At 40.4% G+C, this 18624-nt stretch overlaps 1 protein-coding gene across 7 annotated transcripts in view; it reads left to right on the top strand.

Moving 5' to 3' along the window:
* CACNA2D1 (calcium voltage-gated channel auxiliary subunit alpha2delta 1) overlaps positions 1-18624 on the top strand; it is a 658833-nt gene that overhangs the window by 362055 nt on the left and 278154 nt on the right. The window lies entirely within an intron of this gene.

Raw genomic sequence — 18624 nt, 5'->3', positions numbered from 1 at the left:
TATGGTGTATTAATCCTGAAGCGAACTGCTATACAGTTAACTAGAATAAAGGGACGATAGAGTATGGCTGGTTAAAGTGAGTCTGTAGTCTCTCAAAGGCTCAACACTTTACATTATGGAATGACACTTTAGAATCAGGACCTAAACTTGCTATTGAGTTTTGCCTGAGAAAAATTTTAACAGTGGACTTTAAAGGGGAAATTGTCTTACACAAATTTGTACATAATTAGGCTTAGTGCAGGGAACGCTGTTTTTGTTTTGGAGAATGGGATCCAACAATTCACAGGTGGCTGCTAAGCTTCAACTGAGACCTCTGTAGCTGCTGTTCCAGGCTACAAACTGAAAAACGGACTGCAGGTGGTGTGCACCACTGTGCATGGGCTCATGGGTTTCTACTGGATCCATATACATTTTGTACCAGTAGCCCCTCCATATTGGCCTAAGTGGGATCAGCATAGAAACCCCTCTCAGTGGTGTAAATGTTATGTAGATGCGCCAGCTACTGCGCCTCTGCTTCAACATCTCTGAGAAGGGCTATGCATCTTGCTCTCCACACCTGGGAGAGTTTCACCAATAATTAGCACCTTTCAAAAGTTGTCATTTCTGTCTCTCTCAAGTCTATTTTGTCCAAACACCAGGATAATCTTACACATAAAAGGAACATAACATCCTTGTTTACCTGCTGTTGAAATTCCTCTATGTACATCTACATTCATCTTTTCAAAGGGGCAGTTTGTGCTCTGTCTGAACTTGCCTGTCTTAAAACTCCTACAGTTATTGTGTAAATGTCTAGCTCTAGCACCTTTTCCCAGTGTAGTCTGAATTGCTGATAAGCTGCTGTCTAGGTAGGTGTAATTGCTGCTGCAATTTAGTACTTTCATATCAGCTCTCCTTTGATTGCTGCTATACACTTTTAATTTGGTTGAAAATGATCTTATTCCTCAGTCATTCCTCAACATCAGTTGTCCTGTTTCTCAGCTGTGGAAATCAGACCTATGAATTTTAGTCTCTTGCATCTCAGACTAAATTGCTACTGGCTGTTAGGAAAACAGTGCTTAATCTTTTGTTATTAAGTAAGCACACTCCTGGCTTTTGATGCACCATTTAAAATAAACAAAAAGGTTCTTGCTTGCAAACATATTATTTACTATACTGTTGGGAAGAGGAAAAATCTGACCTAGTAGATCAACATTTTTATTATACTCTTTACATAGTTTTGCTTTGGAAGATGGCAGAAATCTTTTAGTTAGTTTCTATTTTTAAAAATAGAGGTTTTCAACATGTACAGTAAATTCAGCTAGCGAAAGCGTCACTTTAATTGTTGGGAAAGATAAGCACATTGCATGTGTCTCTTGAAAAATAAATAGATTAAATCCTGAATATCTACCTGGATGACTTCAATAACCAGTTTTAAACCTTGAAAAGAATTGTTTGTGATAAGCCTAAAATTCTCTATGCTTTTATATTAGAGCTGTCGATTAATTGCAGTTAACTCACATGATTAACTCGAAAACAATTAATTGAAATGAATCACAGTTTTAATTGCACTTGTAAACAATAGAATACCAATTGAAATGTAATAAATATTTTGGATTTTTTTTTACATTTTCATATGTATTGTATTCTGTGTTGTAATTGAAATCAAAGTGTATATTATTTTTATTACAAATATTTGCACTGCAAAATGATAAACAAAAGAAATAGTATTTTTCAATTCACCTCATAGAAGTACTGTAGTGCAATCTCTGTCATGAAAGTGCAACTTACAAATATAGATTTTTTTTGTTACATAACTGCAGTCAAAAACAAAACAATGAAAAATTTTAGAGCCTGCAAGTCCACTCAGTCCTACTTCTTGTTCAGCCAATCACTCAGACGAACAAATGTGTTTACATTTGCAGGAGATAATGCTGCCCGCTTCTGGTTTACAATGTCACCTGAAAGTGAGAACAGGCATTCTCATGGCACTGTTGTAGCTGGCATTGCAAGGTATTTACATGCCCAGATATGCTAAACATTCATATGCCCCTTCATGCTTCAGCCACCATTCCAGAGGACATGTTGATGACGCTTGTTAAAAAAAAATGTTAATTAAATTTGTGACTGAACTCCGTGGGGGAGAATTGTATGTCTTCTTCTCTGGTTTACCCACATTCTGCCATATGATTCATGTTATAGCAGTCTCGGATGATAACCCAGCAAATGTTCATTTTAAGAACACTTTCACTGCAGATTTCACAAAACTCAAAGAAGGTACCAGTTTGAGATTTCTAAAGACAGCAACAGCACTCAACCCAAGGTTTAAGAATCTGAAGTGCCTTCCAAAATCTGAGAGGGATTAGGTGTGGAGCATGCTTTCAGAAGTCTTAAAAGAGCAACACTCTGATGCGGAAACTACAGAACCCGAACCACCAAAAAAGAAACTCAACCTTCTGCTGGTGGCATCTGACTCAGATAATGGAAATGAACATGCATCGGTCCACTCTGCTTCAGATTGTTATCGAGCAGAATCCGTCATCAGCATGGATGCACGTCGCCTGGAAGGGTGGTTGAAGCATGAAGTGACATATGAAACTTTAGTGCATCTGGCATGTAAATATTTTACTATGCCGGCTACAACAGTGCCATGAGAATGCCTGTTCTCACTTTCAGGTGACATTGTAAACAAGAAGCGGACAGCATTAACGCCTGCAATGTAAACAAACTTGTTTGTCTGAGCGATTGGCTGAACAAGAAGTAGGACTGAGTGGACTTGCAGGCTCCACAATTTTACATTGTTTTTATTTTTGAATTCATGTTTTTTGTACATAATTCTATATTTCTAAGTTCAACTTTCATGATAAAGAGAGTGCACTACAGTACTTGTGTTAGGTGAATAGAAAAATACTATTTCTTTTGTTTTTTTACAATGCAAATGTGTCATCAAAAATAAATATAAAGTGAGCACTGTTCACTTTGTATTCTGTGTTGTAATTGAAATCAGTATATTTGAAAAAGTATTCTATTGTTTAACACTGTGATTAATCACAATTAATTTTTTAATCTCTTGACATCCCTATTTTATATACATTATTGTAATAGTCTGTTCCTAAGCATTAGTGATAGCAATGACCATATTGTATTACTTACTTCAGGGCCATTCCTACAAATATGTATGTGAGTAATTTTAAACAGATGAGTGGACCCACTGAACTCAGTAGGACTGATCACATCAGCAAAATGACTCTGTGCATACTAATTTGCAGGTTTCAGACCTTTCTAGTAGGCCATCAGTCAGTTTGGGATAGTTTCATCTTCAAGACACTGAACTGGGACTTCACTAACCTGTGTTTTGCCACAGATTTCCTATATAGTCTCCAACAAATTACATACAAACTTTCTAAAGTGACCATTGATTTTTGTCTATTCTTTTGAAAATTGTGTCCTTAAACCTCTCTGCCTCAAATTTTCCATCTGTAAAATAGCGTTGTGAGTTTTACTTCATTAATGTTTTGCAGGCCCACATATTGCACTTATGAATACCATGGAAATGTCTATAAATAAATAAACCACTTGTCAGTGAGTTTAGCATCAAAGATTCCTTGACAGCTAGAGATTTCAAAATGCTAACATATTTGAAATTATTCCATGAAAATATTAGTTGCTGTATCCCTATCAACTTCTATTTTTAACAACAAAAAAAGAAAAAATATGTAATTTTTTCAATAGTGTATTACTAAATGATTTCTTAGCCCTCAAAATATTTTCTTGAGTATCACTACCAAATAAAATAATTGGTGGCTAATAATAAACTAGTCATGGAAATGATATTCTCTTTTTCGATACAAGTAATACATCTGTTATTATGAAGCGCCACGTAGGTTTAGGTATAGACTGGTAGGTGGGAATATTGGGTTCTAGTCAGAGTACTGCCAGAGTTTTGCCAGTAACTCACTTTGTGATCTTAAGCAAGCTACTTAGGGCAACGTTCTCAAACTTAAAATTAAACTTTAAACAATCAATTTTTAAGTACTTGCACCAAATGGTTTTGTGCCTTACATTTACCTATTGGCCAACTTTTAAGGATGCCTAGCTCATAAGAAGCTTTAATTGGACCTGTTTGGGGATTTTCCATCAGAAAACATTCAGACATAAAACATTCTTTTTGTAAAAATTGAAAGGGTCATCTTGAGTTTCCCAACTGGAAAAAAATATTAAAAAAAAATAATCAAAATGGTTGAAAAATCACGTCAATGTTTTCTAAACTGAAAATTGTGGGTTTTCATTTTGAAGTGACTTTAATTTAGAAATTAATTATACTAAAAAAAGGCTTTTTTAAAAAGAAAGAGGTCAAAACAAAAAAAGAAATTATCCAACAAAATATTTCAGTTTTTACTAGAAACAATTTTTTTCCCCCCAGATTTCAACTTTGTCCCAATTTGGGATGGGAAAAAATGTCAAAATCTCATGGGATGGGGAAACTGTTTCTTGCCCAGACCTATTTAACATTGAGTTCTCTTTTCTGTTATTGTGATAATCCTGGACATAAAAAAAGAGTTAAAATATCACTTTAACACTTAGTCTGCAACTGTGATCAGGAGCAAAATGTTCAAAAACCACTTAAATGACTTAGGAGCTGCATCTTATTCCCAAAAGTGACGTAGACACTCCAGAATCCAATTCCCACGCATCCCATTAGTTATGGGAATGATACATCTCAGGAGACTTAAGGATTTAACACTAGGCGTTTAATTAAAACCGAAACAGCGTAAAACACACCACACTAAAAAACACCATACTAGTTTTAAACTTATCGATTTTTTTGGCTCTTTCCTCTCCTAACTAGGAGCCTCGCTAACGCTAGTATCGGTATTAATATATATTATTATATCGAGTGTGGTTAGATCGGTGGGGCATCGATCCGCATATTCCAGTAGTCCGCAGTCCACCAGTCTGATCTGGATGCAATGCATCTGAACTCAGAAAATGCGGGAAAACTGGTCAGGAAATTTTGAATATTTTTTGTTTGCCCAGATTTGGCTCCGATCAGGCGTGTCAGACGCATCAACAAAAAAATAAAAAAGCATCGGAAATCAAAAAATGATCCGGATCGCATGCGGGAGCTGGCCAGGAATCGCCCGCAGATCCGTTATCAGAAAAGAAGATCATCAGAGAGATTTTTTTTAAAATTCATTAAAAATCTCCAGACGACGCAGCGCAGCTCAGCGCAGCGTGCGGGCAAAAGAAAAAAATGGATGCTCATAATGGGGGGGACATGGACTGGGGGATCTCTCAGTATCTCCAAAGTATTGCAGCATTCGAAATTCTTTTTCTTCAGCTCTTATGCAAGCTCTTCTAGGGTCAACACCACAAGGTCAGGGGGTGGGCATAGCTTGGCACCACCCACCCCCACCCCCACCCCCCCCCCAAAAAAATCCTAAAACACTCTGACTCTTTCTTTTATGTCCACTTATCTTACTGAATGCTGCAGAGCGATAGTGCGGCACTCAACACAAACATCCCATCTTGCTCCATGGGTGGCTGATGGTGAAAAAAAAAAAAAAAATCATCATCATCCTCCTCATCAGCCTCAGCTGATGGTACAAAAGGACTGCCGTCCTGCGTCATCAGCCTATTTGCTTTTTTTTTTTTGGTGATGGATGGTGCAATATGGCTGGGTACCATCATCATCATCATACAGGGGGGGCTCTCCATCAGCCCCCCCCTTCCTGTGTAAAAAAAGATTCAGTTGCCCCCTGGACTAGCAGGGATGCTGGGCTTCTCTCCTACACACTGCTTAATGTCCTGTCTGGACTGCCTATTCCCTCATTTTTATTAATTTTATTAAGTCATCATGGGGCTATTTTTCATTAATTCCAAACAAGGCTGGGGAAGACAATGCTACACAGGTGGGGTGAGGCTGGGAAGAAGTGAATCCCATGTGAAATGCATAATCAGCAGCACAGAGTGCAGGCTCTGACACAGGTTCTCTTCTCTGGTTCTCTCTGGGTCTGGTTGCTGCTCTCTCTATCTGCCACTTGCCTTTTCTATTATTCACTTATTTTATATTAGGAGGGAGGAGAGGAGATTGACTCAGGGAGGAGGGATGACTTGATGGAGTTATTCTGGCAGGGGCAGCAATGCTGGAATGATGGCACAGAATGGTACAACACGATGATGAAGGTGCAACATGGCTAATCTTAATCAATGCGGCCGCCCTGGGCAATGGCAGCAACTAGCAGCAAAATGGTACAAAAGGACTGCAGCCCATCATTCTCCTCAGTTCCAATTTATGGAAGGGTTTGGTGCAATATGGCTGGTAACCATGCATGCAAAAGCAAAAGCAAAGCTGCTCTCTGCTGCTGCTGCGCTGTGCTTCTCTGCTCTGACATCTCATCTAGTACACCACAGTCGTGAGAGTCACAAAAACAAACCAAGCTCCATTGCCCATGCTATGCATCTGCCAGGCAATCAGGGGAAAAAGGCGCAGATGCTTGTCTGCCGCTGCTCCCCTGCCGAAGGAGTGACTGACGACATTTACACAGAACCACGCCACCATATTTTTTTTGCCCCATCAGGCACTGATCTCAACCCGGTTCCAGGGGGGGGGGGAGAGGGGCAGGGAAGGGATAGCTAGCTAGGCTATAGCTACCACCAGTGCACCTCCCAGAAACGACGCGCCGCTAGACCATGGACGACACCCACCCATTTTTTAATGTGCTTATGGCCGCGCCACCCGATTTTATAAAAATGTTTTTTAAAAAAACCGTTATGCAAATTCGAAAAATCCGTAGAGTGTAGCGTACCCTTAGGCTTTTGAGGCCCAGATCCGTAAAGGTATGCAGGCCTTGCTCCACTCAGCCTTGCAGCCTAGTGGAAGCTTCAGGTCCAAATTAGGTTCCCGGACTCCCTATAATATTCACGGAGAGAGTAGGATGCCTAAGAAAGAGATCCTCAAAGCCAGCTAGCTGAGTGCATGCCACCTAAGCTAGCCAGGAGTGAAATGCTGAGGAGCTCAGTGGGGAGATGTGAGGGGCTTAAGCGGCTGACTTGGTGCATCTGGTAGATTGTCAGGAGATAGGCGCCTCTGTCTGCTTGCAAACTTATCCAAGTCAAGCCAGCCGCTTAGATAGCTCATATCCTAGCAGCTGAAATTGTGTCTCTCTGCATCTCATTATGTCTCCAGCTTGAGCGAGGGTTCCGAGGTGCTTGTTAGCTGTGGGGCAGTGTTGGGGTTGAGGTGGTTTTGTGAATAATGACTGGCAGAAACTTAGGCACCTACAGGGTTTGGCAGCAGCTGAGCAGCAATTTTGAGACTGTCACTGGTGGCTAATAGCAGATTTAGGCGCCTAAATCCAAGGCTTAGAATCTGAGTGCCTAAGTCCTTTTTGGAAATGGGACTTAAGGTGCTTACTATAAAGGTTACCCTAGGCCTTATTTGAGCCATGCAAGTAGAAATAGATCATTGCTCCCTCCTATCACTATTTAAGGGCTAACCATAATCTAACCCATTGTAAATCAGCAGCTGCAATATACTTTTAAACAGCCCTAGTTCTTGCATAGCTTTATAACTGTTAAATATGTGTTGTGTATTAACAATTCTTCATTGGCATTTTCTGTAATGCAATTTTTCAGCTGCAAGAAAATTTCTAAATACATGTAGAAGGCTGTGACAAAAGTGTAAATGGTTTTACTGTGTGTGTGTGTGTGTGTGTTTGTGTGAGCAATTGTGAGTGGGGGACTATATGCCTTTATTGAGCTACAGTCAAATTCTGAATACAATCCCATGCTTCTGTCTACTGCAGGCTCTTGATATAGCTCTGGCAAAAAAGAATGATAGCATAAAATAAAAAACACATTCTGCTCTGAATTTAATCACTGATACTTATTAAAACAATTTGTTAGACAATGTAGACAAATCTGACCCTAAGCACCCCTGTATGGTCTGCACTGCAGCCCAGAATGTGACAAGAAGTTAAACCTAAGAATATGGTTAGGCAGACCGCATGACTCAGGACGTGGGAAGATGGTCTTTCCATCTGCAGAATGGTCAATCTGTCATATTCCATAAGCACTTAATTCATTTAAAATATACATTGAATTATTTTCAGTGCTTTTAAAATTGCTCTATTCATCTTAAATACTTGTTTAAATTAACTACTGCATGCCAAAAAGAGAGTAGATTATTTAAAAAAAGTGAATCAAGCTTTTACATTTAGGTAATTGTTTTGCAGATATTTTTATTATCTCGATTTAATATAAAACTGCAGTATGCTATCAAATTTTAACAAGTCTTACTTGATAGGATAATGTTTATTTGAATAATTATTAGGGCTGGTCAAATTATTTATTATAAACTACTTATTTGGCTTTTGGTCCTTTATTTCTGTTTGTATATTGTTCTTGAAGAGATCCCAATTTGTATAAATTTGTTCATTATACTGAGTTCAGTAAATGATCTATGCAAGCAAATTTCATCCTACGGATAATGTGTAGCTTGTTGATATTCACCCGTTATTTGATATTCATTATTCATCTAAAATCAAATGGTATTCTTACAGGTCCTTGATTGGCTGGCCTATCCTTTATTTAGTTTTTGAACCGACCTGAATCTAGCAATATTGTATCATGAAATGAATTTTGTTTTTTGATTGACTGAATCATGGCTCCAGGTTTGAAATTCACTTAGGGCTTGGCTACACTTGCAGGTGTGCAGCGCTGGGAGTTACAGCTGTCTTCGTACAGCTGTGTAGGAAAAGTGCTGGAGTGTGGCCACACTGACAGCTACCAGTGCTGCAGTGTGGCCACATTTGCAGCATTTGCAGCGGTGTTGGGAGTGGTGCATTATGGGCAGCTATCCCAGCGTTCAAGTGGCTGCAACATGCTTTTCAAAAGAGGGGGGTGGGTGGAGTGTGACAGGGAGCGTGGGGGAGAGAGAGAGTGGATTTTTGGAGCTGACACTGTGTGTCAGCTCCCTGCCTTGCAAGTTCCGATCCCTTCCTTTCTTTTAAGTTTGCCCAAGGCGATATCAGTGCAACCCTCGGCTCCTCTCACCTTCTCGTTCATGCTCTGTCAGCTCCCTGCCTTGCAAATTCTGACCATTTCCCCGACCCCTCATTCACTCTTAAATGCAAATAGCCTGCAGACCAGATAAGCAGCTGCCCCGAGGGACTCCCTTCCCCCCCTCCCCCCTGCCGTGCTGTTTCTCTCCTCAAGCAAACACTAGCTGTAGACATTCATCCCCCTGCCTGCCTCATTCACAGCAAACAGGAGCTATGTTTGTTTTTTAGATAAGCAGCTCCGGGAGCCCCGAGTTCACAACAAAACAAAGAGAGGCATCATAACAAAACAAAGAGAATTCTTTAGTTAAAAGCATTATGGGAAAATTCTGGAGGCCAATTACAGCGCTTTTAGTGGCCACACTGGCGGAGCAGCGCTGCATCACCAGCGCTGTAATAGTTATACCTGAGGCAGAGCAGGAGTACAGCCAGCGCTGCAGCCAGGGAGATGCAGCGCTGTATGTGCCTTGCAAGTGTGGACGGTGAGTAAGTTGCAGCGCTGTAAACCCACCACCAGCGCTGCAACTCTCCAGTGTAGCCAAGCCCTTTCCTAGAACGTACATGAGAACAAAACTTTGCTTGTAGGAGTCTTCATGAGAACTCAAGACCAAAAAAGATTACAATCATGGTGTAACTGTGTGCAGTCACCTCATGTGATTGTCTCCTGGCTGGGTGTGTGTCTGCAATTCTCTCAGCTTATGGTGACCCCTGTCGGCTGTTTCTCAGGTGGGTTTCTGTGACTCAGCCCTCTGGCCCAGTCACACGCAGTTCGTAGGTATGCAAACCTATTAGACCCCTTCCAGGGTAACAGGGCCTGTCTCAATGGTCTCTGTCCTGTCCTTATATGTAACCCTATCGCTAGGCTCAGTGCTCAGTCAGTCCTTCAGTCTCAGCCCCTTCTGAGCTGCCTTTCAAAGCCATTTATCCACTCTCTTCTGGAGCCATTTCCTTTGATCCCAGCCCTCCAGCTGAGCCACCACCCAATATTAGTTCATTAGATCTCCCTCCAGGGTATATCAAAATTCAGTAATTGTTGACCTCCTTTGGGGTATTCAGTCCCCTCTCTGGGCCTGGTACAACTTCCTCCTCAGGGAGCCTGTGCCTGGTGGGTGGACCCAGGCCCATGGACTACTTCATGCCCCAACCCAGGGATCCTATAAATAGTAGTCACCTGCTGCTTTTCTTTAAGTCTGCTGCTGCTACTGTTCCCTGAGCCACTTCCTATGTGGCCCATTCTCCTTCACCCTTGCCTCAGGGCAATCTTTTTTTGAGTCCCAGCAGCTAGCCAGGAGCTCCGTCTTGCTCCCCCAGTCCCTGCCAGGCACTGCTCTGTCCCTGGTACTGCAGCTCCTTCAGCCAGCCAGGAACGCCATCCTTGCTCTTCCAGCTCCAAGCAGTAACTGAATTTCTCTAGCCCTGTAGCGCCTTTTATATGAGCCTGCTGGTTCCTGATTAGCTGTTCCCCTACGGCTCTTCTGTAGGCCACCCAGAGGATTCACGTCAGCATGGTGCCTCTGGGCCTAGTACACCCCGTCACACAGGGTCAAACCTAAATCTTATTTGAATTTCCATAAATTTTGAATTTTTTTTGCCAGTCTAAACCCAGCTCATATAATTGGGTGTTAATTATTTTCAGGGGCAGATTTGAGGGGTGGAGGATTGCATGTAATAATCATAAAACTTGAAGCCCTATCTGAGAATAATATTTGTTTTACAAATCTATTTTAAAAAGCCAAAACCAAATTAAAAAAAAACAACAAAAAACCCTGAGATTTAACAGCAGGTAATTCTGAAAATTCTGGGCACCTAAAATTTGACTGGATACTTATGTAATTTAAAAGGAGAAGACACTTTAATGGTGTTCATATTACATAATGGCTTATGCTAATAATATTTTTCTTTAATGCATAAATGTGTCAATTAAAGGGTACGGTGAAAATTACCACACATGCCACTCCCTAGCAAAAGATTTGGATATGATCTTATGTTTATCTTTATTTGATTAATAAAACATATTTGTTGAGATTTAAAAACTAAGTAATAGACACATCAATATATTATATGAATAAGTGTATTAGGAATTCTAAAGTAGTGCTATTTATTATCTCCATGTTTGTGGACTTATAATTATGAGGAGTAAGCCATTTTGGCTAAAACAAGAACCACTAAGAATTCTAAACTCTAAATTCAGTCTGAACAGAAATTGTAGTTAAAAAAGTGTATTTGTGTATTTGTTTATTCATTTCAATTCTCATTTCTTGGCTCTAGCAGTGTACTAATATGTGAGGATAAAAACAACACTTGAGGCATCCAATGGAGCCAGAAGCTCTGGAAATTTCTCAATTCTTTTCTTTCAAAATTTCCAGTTTTTGTCTTCTGACCACAGAAGTTCCGAGAACTTTTTTTTTTTCCTACACATGATCTGGATTACCCAAACTACCAAGCAATTGGAGGTGTACCTATCAGTAGCCTCCGAAAATCATTTTATTTCCAGAACAGACTATAAATATATATGTTTAAGCTGTATTTTAAATGATTACAAGGCAACCTTTAGAATTTCCTTTTATGATGCAGCATATTGCATAATTTGTAGTAAAAGTATACAGATTCTACCTATCTCTTGGTGTAAGGTTGTCTATCTCTGTGGTATGTGAGCTCTCAGATTGTATTAAATATCTACATAGCTAGCCTTTGTCAGACTACATAGACATCACTGTGATTTACTCATGTGCTTAAAGTCAGGGACATGCTGAAGTGTCTTGCTTAATTAGAGCTTAAGGGCTGGATCTTGCAAACTCTTGCTCCTGATATTTATTGTTGTTGTCATATATTATTCATATTGTGACTGGGCCAAGAAGCCCAAGACAGGTTTTGGTCTCACTGTACTAGGCTTTGTACAAACACCTATGAAGAAAGGACCTGAAATAATTTATAGTCATAGGCCTTAATCCTGCAATTGATTGGGACGCAGAGATATCTGCATGGGCCCCATTGAAATCAAACAGGGTGAGGTAAATTGCAATATCAGGGCCTAGGAAGTCAATGGCACATTTCTCTTGAGTAAGCAAAACGTGCATGGAAAAGATTTGCAGAACTGACCCAGTTTCAGACAGACTGTATAATTCAGGCCAATGTTGAGCAGTCAGTGTCATTACACATCTCTTATAAGTGTATGTATATCTACTGGATTATCACTGGAAAAACTTTCTAGAAAAAGTGGGTATGAATGAATGGCCTGATGGAGAAGGGGAAGCAAGGAATTCCAAGCTTTATCTGTTAGCATGGTAGAAGCCATCAAGATGAGTGAATCAGAAATGCAAAATGAGCATATAGGAGGCTGAGACGGTTGGAAGGAGTATAGTAGTGAGAGATTGAAAACCACTGCTTTATTTCATCCTCTTTTTCATTTGTGGACCCTAAATAATTTTGCATCGAGGTGCAGACTCCTTTGGGAATCTTAGACCTAGTCTGCAGACCTCCAGAGGTCCACGGCTCATAGGTTGAACACCACTGTTCTGTGGTAAAGACAACCTTCTGTGGACCCCTTAGACATAGTCTGTGGACGGACCACAGGTTGAAAGCCACTGAAATAAAGAAAAATGGTTGGTAAGAATTAAGTGAAGCAGAAGCTTGAAAGTGAAGATGGAAAACTTGTGCAAAGCATGAAGACTTCTACGGGAAGAGAGAAAGAAGAGAGTGACACAGAATAGCATCATTTACTCCTCTAAATTCATAACACCATTCTTATGATTGAATTCTGTCTCCTACATCCAGTCTGTGATGTTACTCATAAAAAAGGAAGTTTTGCAGCCATACAAAACATATTCTCTAGATAGCAAAATCATGTGACATTATTAGGTATGTCAATCCCTGTCCATGCCACACAAGCACAACAGTTGTCTGGAATTATAATTTGTCTTTGGTTTGGATTTGCATCTGTTTAGCAGCTAATAAAGCTAATTCCACCTTTCATAGCATACATCTACCCTGTGCCATTTTGCACCTGTGTTAAATCTTTTATGATTCTTCAAGAGTAACTTTCTTGGTGTGCATCTGTAAGTAATCTGCCAAAAGAAAACAATTCAAGAGTAATTTTTTTTGTTTCAGTTATATGGTATTTTTCAAACTACAGTTCTATTTTTAGGCTATCTGTTGCTAATAGCTACAGGAAGCAGGAATCAAAAATATTTTAATATATTTATGGAAGGATTTTTTGGTTTATCACCCTCTTAATGCAGTCTACTGGATTTTTGCTGAAATACAGTATAAACTCTTATACACAGATCTTAAAATTATAAGAACATTTAATAGCGGGGGGGGGGGGGGAAATCTACTCACCTTCCTGTTACTATCATGATGAAAGAGCAAATTATATTTTACTTCCCTATCTACAACAAATGAAACTTAAAAGTAGTCAAAACCTCACCCCACTCTCCACAGGTGAGTGGGAAAAAGTTTTCTAAAGGTGTTTGTCTGTATCTGTAGTTCTGTAGGTTTGTTTTCTAGATAGGTCTCAGTGCCACCCATTACCATAATATCTGAGCACCTTATGTGCCTGAATGAATTTGCATTCACAATAACCTGGGCGAAGTAGGGAAGATAGTATCTCTAGTTTACATATGGGTCACTGAGTCACATAGGCCCAGATCCACACAGGGACTTAGGCGCCTAAACCCCAGATTTAGATGCCGCTGCAATGCACAAAACCCCCATTTGAATGCTGCGTAACCCTGACTAAACTCACTAAGCACCTAATGTTTACTGTAAAAGTCTTTATATGCTTATGTTTCTGTCTCTGGGCATGCGTGCAATCTCTCACTCTAGACATCCAGATGATTAAAACCCAACATAATCTTCAAACCAGGGAGAGAGAGGTGGGAGAACAACTATCTACCTGCAGATTGTGGTCCATTCAAAATCCAGCTGGAGGAGTTTGTGGTGGCTCCCTTATAACCTTTACTCACTGGTTAGAGCACTCACTCAGGGTGTGGGAGACCAGGTTCTAGTTCCCCTTGACCTGATAAGGAGAGAAGATTTCAGTACAGTCTCCCGTCTCTCAGGTAAGCGGCCTAACCAGTGGACTATGAGAGATTCTTATGCTGGCTCCCACATTCTCTTCTGTTGAAGCTGTTCCACTATGGAAAAATAATTCAGCAGTCATTGGGTCCAAGATGAATGAGAGTGACTCTGTAGCTGGGTGGTCAGGGCATTCACCTGGGTGGCGGGAGACAAGGGGCCAGCCCTCTTGCTCCTATGACCATTTAATTGTGTTTCCCCAGTGGAATAGCTTCAACAAGAGAGCCTGAGGATGGGCCATATCAGAATAACCCATAGCCCACTGCTTAGGGCACTTTCCTTAGAGGTGAGAGGATTTGAACAGGAAGAATCTTTCTTATCAGGCAGAGGGGAAATTAACTCAGGTCTCCTACCTTCCAGGTGAGTGTTTTAACCACTGGGCTGAAAGTTATAAGGGAGACACCACTGTTTCCTCTTCCAGCATTTCTTGCAAGAACAGCTGACACACCCAAGTGTGCCTGATTCTGACAGGGATTCCCAGCTGTGGATCACAAGCAGAGATAGACACCTACCTGCAGCACAGTCTTAGGAACCTAACTTGGTGGAAAGAGTGGGGTTTAGGATACACCATTCTCATTGGCATCTCCCATTGGTTAGCTTAGGTGTCTCCCTGCCTAACATGCTGGTTTTTGTGGATACCATTCTTAAGCACCTATTTCTCCCCAGGCATTGTATAGGGAGTTAGGCTCCTAACCCAGGGTTTGTGGATTCCAGTGATTTTTCACAGTGTCTAAAAGTTAGGTGTTGCAACGCTCAGTGTTATAACCAACGTATACATGTCTTTGTGGTTCCAGGTCATAGATATAAGGGCCTGATTGTTGGGTGGGGGGAATGGGGAGAGTCTCCAGTTTACTTCAGATCAAGCAGTAAGCAACTTGGTCAAGGTCACAAAGAAGGATTATGGCAGAATCTATATTTCTTGAATCCTAACTAAATTAGTCACAACATCCACGGCTCTTTCTTCTGGTGCTGAACTGTGCATGCATGGGGAAAAAGTATATTTCTTAAAGTTAATGTCCTAAACTGGTACAAATGTGAATTGAAAGGAGAAACGGATGGTATCTGCTAAACAGGGCAGGGAGAAATTGGTCTGGAGATTTATTTCAGAGAAATAAGTGAGAGATTTTGCTGACTGTCAGTGGTAGTAAGAATGTAATTCAATAAGTGTAGGCCGAGTTCGAATAGATGGAAAATTAATCTTCAGCTTCTGTCTCCTCTGGGATTTTTCTGTGCCATTATTGATTGCATTTCAAGCTCCTGCCTCAGGAGAGAAATTGGTTGGAGTTAGATTTTAATTGTATTCACAAGCTACATTAGATTACTTTCCTTCACAATATATGTGCTTTGTGGTATGTTTGTGAAAACAAAGTTGGTCTGGATATTAAAAATGTAACCAATACATTCTTAGTTCTCTCATTGTTATTGTGTGATTAATATGTTAATGAAAATACGCTGTTTTTTTTTTCTGTCATGGACAGTGTTACTCTGAGTCTACATTATTCTAATTCAGATGTATTTTTCAGGGGGAACTGGTAAATTCCTATTAATTACTGAGAAACCATTATAACAACTGGATTTTGTCAATTAGTGACTAGGAGTGAAATTCATCCAGTCTGGAAGGACCCAAGCACCATTTAAACCACTTGGTAGATTGTGGACGGGAGATAGGCAAATTTGTTGGGCAATGGGGTCTGGGTTGTATCCATTGTCATCACAGTGGCTCTCTATGCCAGCCCAGAAAAGGTCAAAAGTAGGCACTTGAAGGCAGGCTGCTGGTGCATTTCATGTGAATCCTTTGGGCCCAGTCCCTTGCATTGGCGGGGGCCACAGAGACCGTGATCACAGCCATGCATGTGGTGAGGGAATCAAAGTGAGTGAATGAACTCTCAGATCTATGTAGTTCTCCCTTTGGACCCATGGAGCAGACAGAAAAGATCACATACCCTGGCTTGATGAGCTCTGCAGCCAGAGTTCTCAGCTTGGGGAGGAGTGCTGGTAGGAGTTTCAGGGGGTCTTTGGGGCTAGAGCTTCTGTGAAAGCATAAGGCCCCTGTGTGATAGCTCAAGGTGGGAGTGGACCTGCAGCCTCTTCTCCATGCCAGGTGGGTGGGATGTGGGCAGGCTAACTCCCCCTCGATCCCAAGAGAATCATAGGGGAGGAACAAGGAGAGATTACCTCGCCTAGAGAACCTCTGGGATGTGTGCCTTCCCCCCTTGGCAAGACGCAATCATCTGAGCCTGTATTTGCAATCAACGATTCTAATATCTCTTACTCAGAACTGAATTGAATCCTTGCAGAAAAGAGATTGCAGAGATTCGTGTTCAGCAGAATACAGAGTTTTCATAATCCTTCCAGTGAAATAAGAAAGCTCGCTCTTGGGAGCACTACTTTTGTGGAAAACAGACTATAGTAAAGCTTTGCAAAACCCCCACAAACTCAAAAGAAATAATCTTTGTCGAGAAAGAGGGGAAACACTACATGGTTCTGGCATTTTATAGTGGTAATGTGGCTTGATGGCCCCCAGCATTTTTTTCTGAGCATGTCAGCATAGAGTTTGAGACTGTTAGTGCTGATCTCCAAAATAAATGACAGTGCTAGGTATTTTTGGTGATTTGTTTAATCAAATGGTTTGCAGGCATGAGAGAAATTTTCTCACATCAGCAACCTGTTGTTGGGATCTCATTTACAGAGTTAGTCTAGCTCATTAGTTTGGACAGCATGAGGCCAGAAAATAACTTACGACCACCACACCAAAATTTGCTAATTGTTAGGCGGCGTTTCAGACTTGGAAACACTTACACGGCCCTGTAATTGAAAAGCAAGAATTATGGTAAAACATTAATTGAGCCAAATTACATTGTGTCTAGAGCAATGTTAATGTTCCATCATTTTGAACCATAAACAAATACAGTAATCTATAAACAATCACTGTTTTTGGATCTGGTATCATTGTTTAAAATCTAGATATAACACCAAGAACTTCTTACTGAGACTCCTGTTTTCTTAAAGGGGGATGGATAGTGTGTTAAACTGAAATGTGTCATGCAACATTGTGCAGATGTATCCTACTCTATCTACTTTCCTGGTTTTAACGCTAAATTCCATCACCAAAAAAAAGAGAAACTTCTATGTACAATGTACAAGGGCTAGACTATAAACAATTTACAGCAGCTGACATATGTTAGTCCATTGGCCTGAAATCCATTGGACTACTTGTGAAAGTAAATGCCGATCAATGTGAATATGTCACCATCTGGCCCTAAATAGGGACTAAGGATTATAACGTGTTCTGCACATTTTACCTATTCACGTAAATTCTGACTGGGGCTTATGTGGATACCCAGGTCAGACAGGAGTGTTAGGAGCCTCCTGACATCCTTGCGCTGCCTGAAGAGAGACCGACAGAATCACTCTCTCTGCACTTAGGAGATCATAGGACTGCTACCCTCCACTGCTCCCCCAAAGAGGGTGAGTGGAGGAGGCAAGAACATGGTTGTTTCTCTGCTCTGGCCAGCAAAACTGGCTTTTCAGAGAGGTGTCAGTTGCATGCCATAAAAAATAGCCAGTATTGGACTGCCCAGACTCTCTTCCCCCAGGAGCTCTGGCAGGCATTCTGTCTTCCAAAGTACAATACCTCCCAGCTTCCCTGCTGGAGCAGTGAAACGTTACACTCCCCTGTATATACGATCAAACCTTTAACTAGTACTGCATTACGACAAGAGGTAGGGCAGCTAACGGGATGATAGCAGGGGGTTGGACTAGATGACCTCCTGAGGTCCCTTCCAACCCTGATAGTCTATGATTCTATGATATTTCAATGGCTATGATATTTCAATCAAGCCATCCTATGGTTGCCTTGATGTTTGGTTGAGTATGATTAAATACTACAGTGATGGACAGCATAGAAACGCATCACTGATAATCTAAATACAGTTAAAATCTGTATTATTCTTAAAAACATAATATATCTTACAAAATCAGTGTATTTGTGTATAATATTATAAATAACAATATAGTGATACTTTATTTTTATATTTATTATTGCTGTTCCAAGTAGTTAACTTTTATGGTGTGTTTTAAAAAAATCCTGTGAATACTTACATCATGTTCCTTTCCTTTTCTTCTCTTGTTATAGGCCAAACGAGCCGTTTATGTAAAATCTACTTATGAAATGTACAACATTGTAGCAATTTAGGATTTCCAGTCTGCAAGATAATTTCCTAATAGGAATATGGAAATAAATCATATTTACACTTTTCCACCTACAGCTTTAGAATGAGCTTGTAGCTCTAATTGATTATGAATAAGTACCATGCAATAAAATTAAATGCTCTTGCACTACATTGTGTGTGTGTATGTGTTTCTCTTATATATATTAAACATGAATCTTGGTGTATAGTGCTGGTTTCACCTTTTCTATATGTCAGAGAGAGAGAAACATATACACACACCTAGCTATTAGAGAAAGATTATCAGTCTATTCTGTGCCAAGAGGCAAATGTGAATAAAA

The sequence above is a fragment of the Mauremys reevesii genome, linkage group 1, assembly GCF_016161935.1.
Source record: "Mauremys reevesii isolate NIE-2019 linkage group 1, ASM1616193v1, whole genome shotgun sequence".
NCBI classification, from domain to species: domain Eukaryota; kingdom Metazoa; phylum Chordata; order Testudines; family Geoemydidae; genus Mauremys; species Mauremys reevesii.
This window is presented reverse-complemented; position numbering and strand designations above follow the sequence as displayed.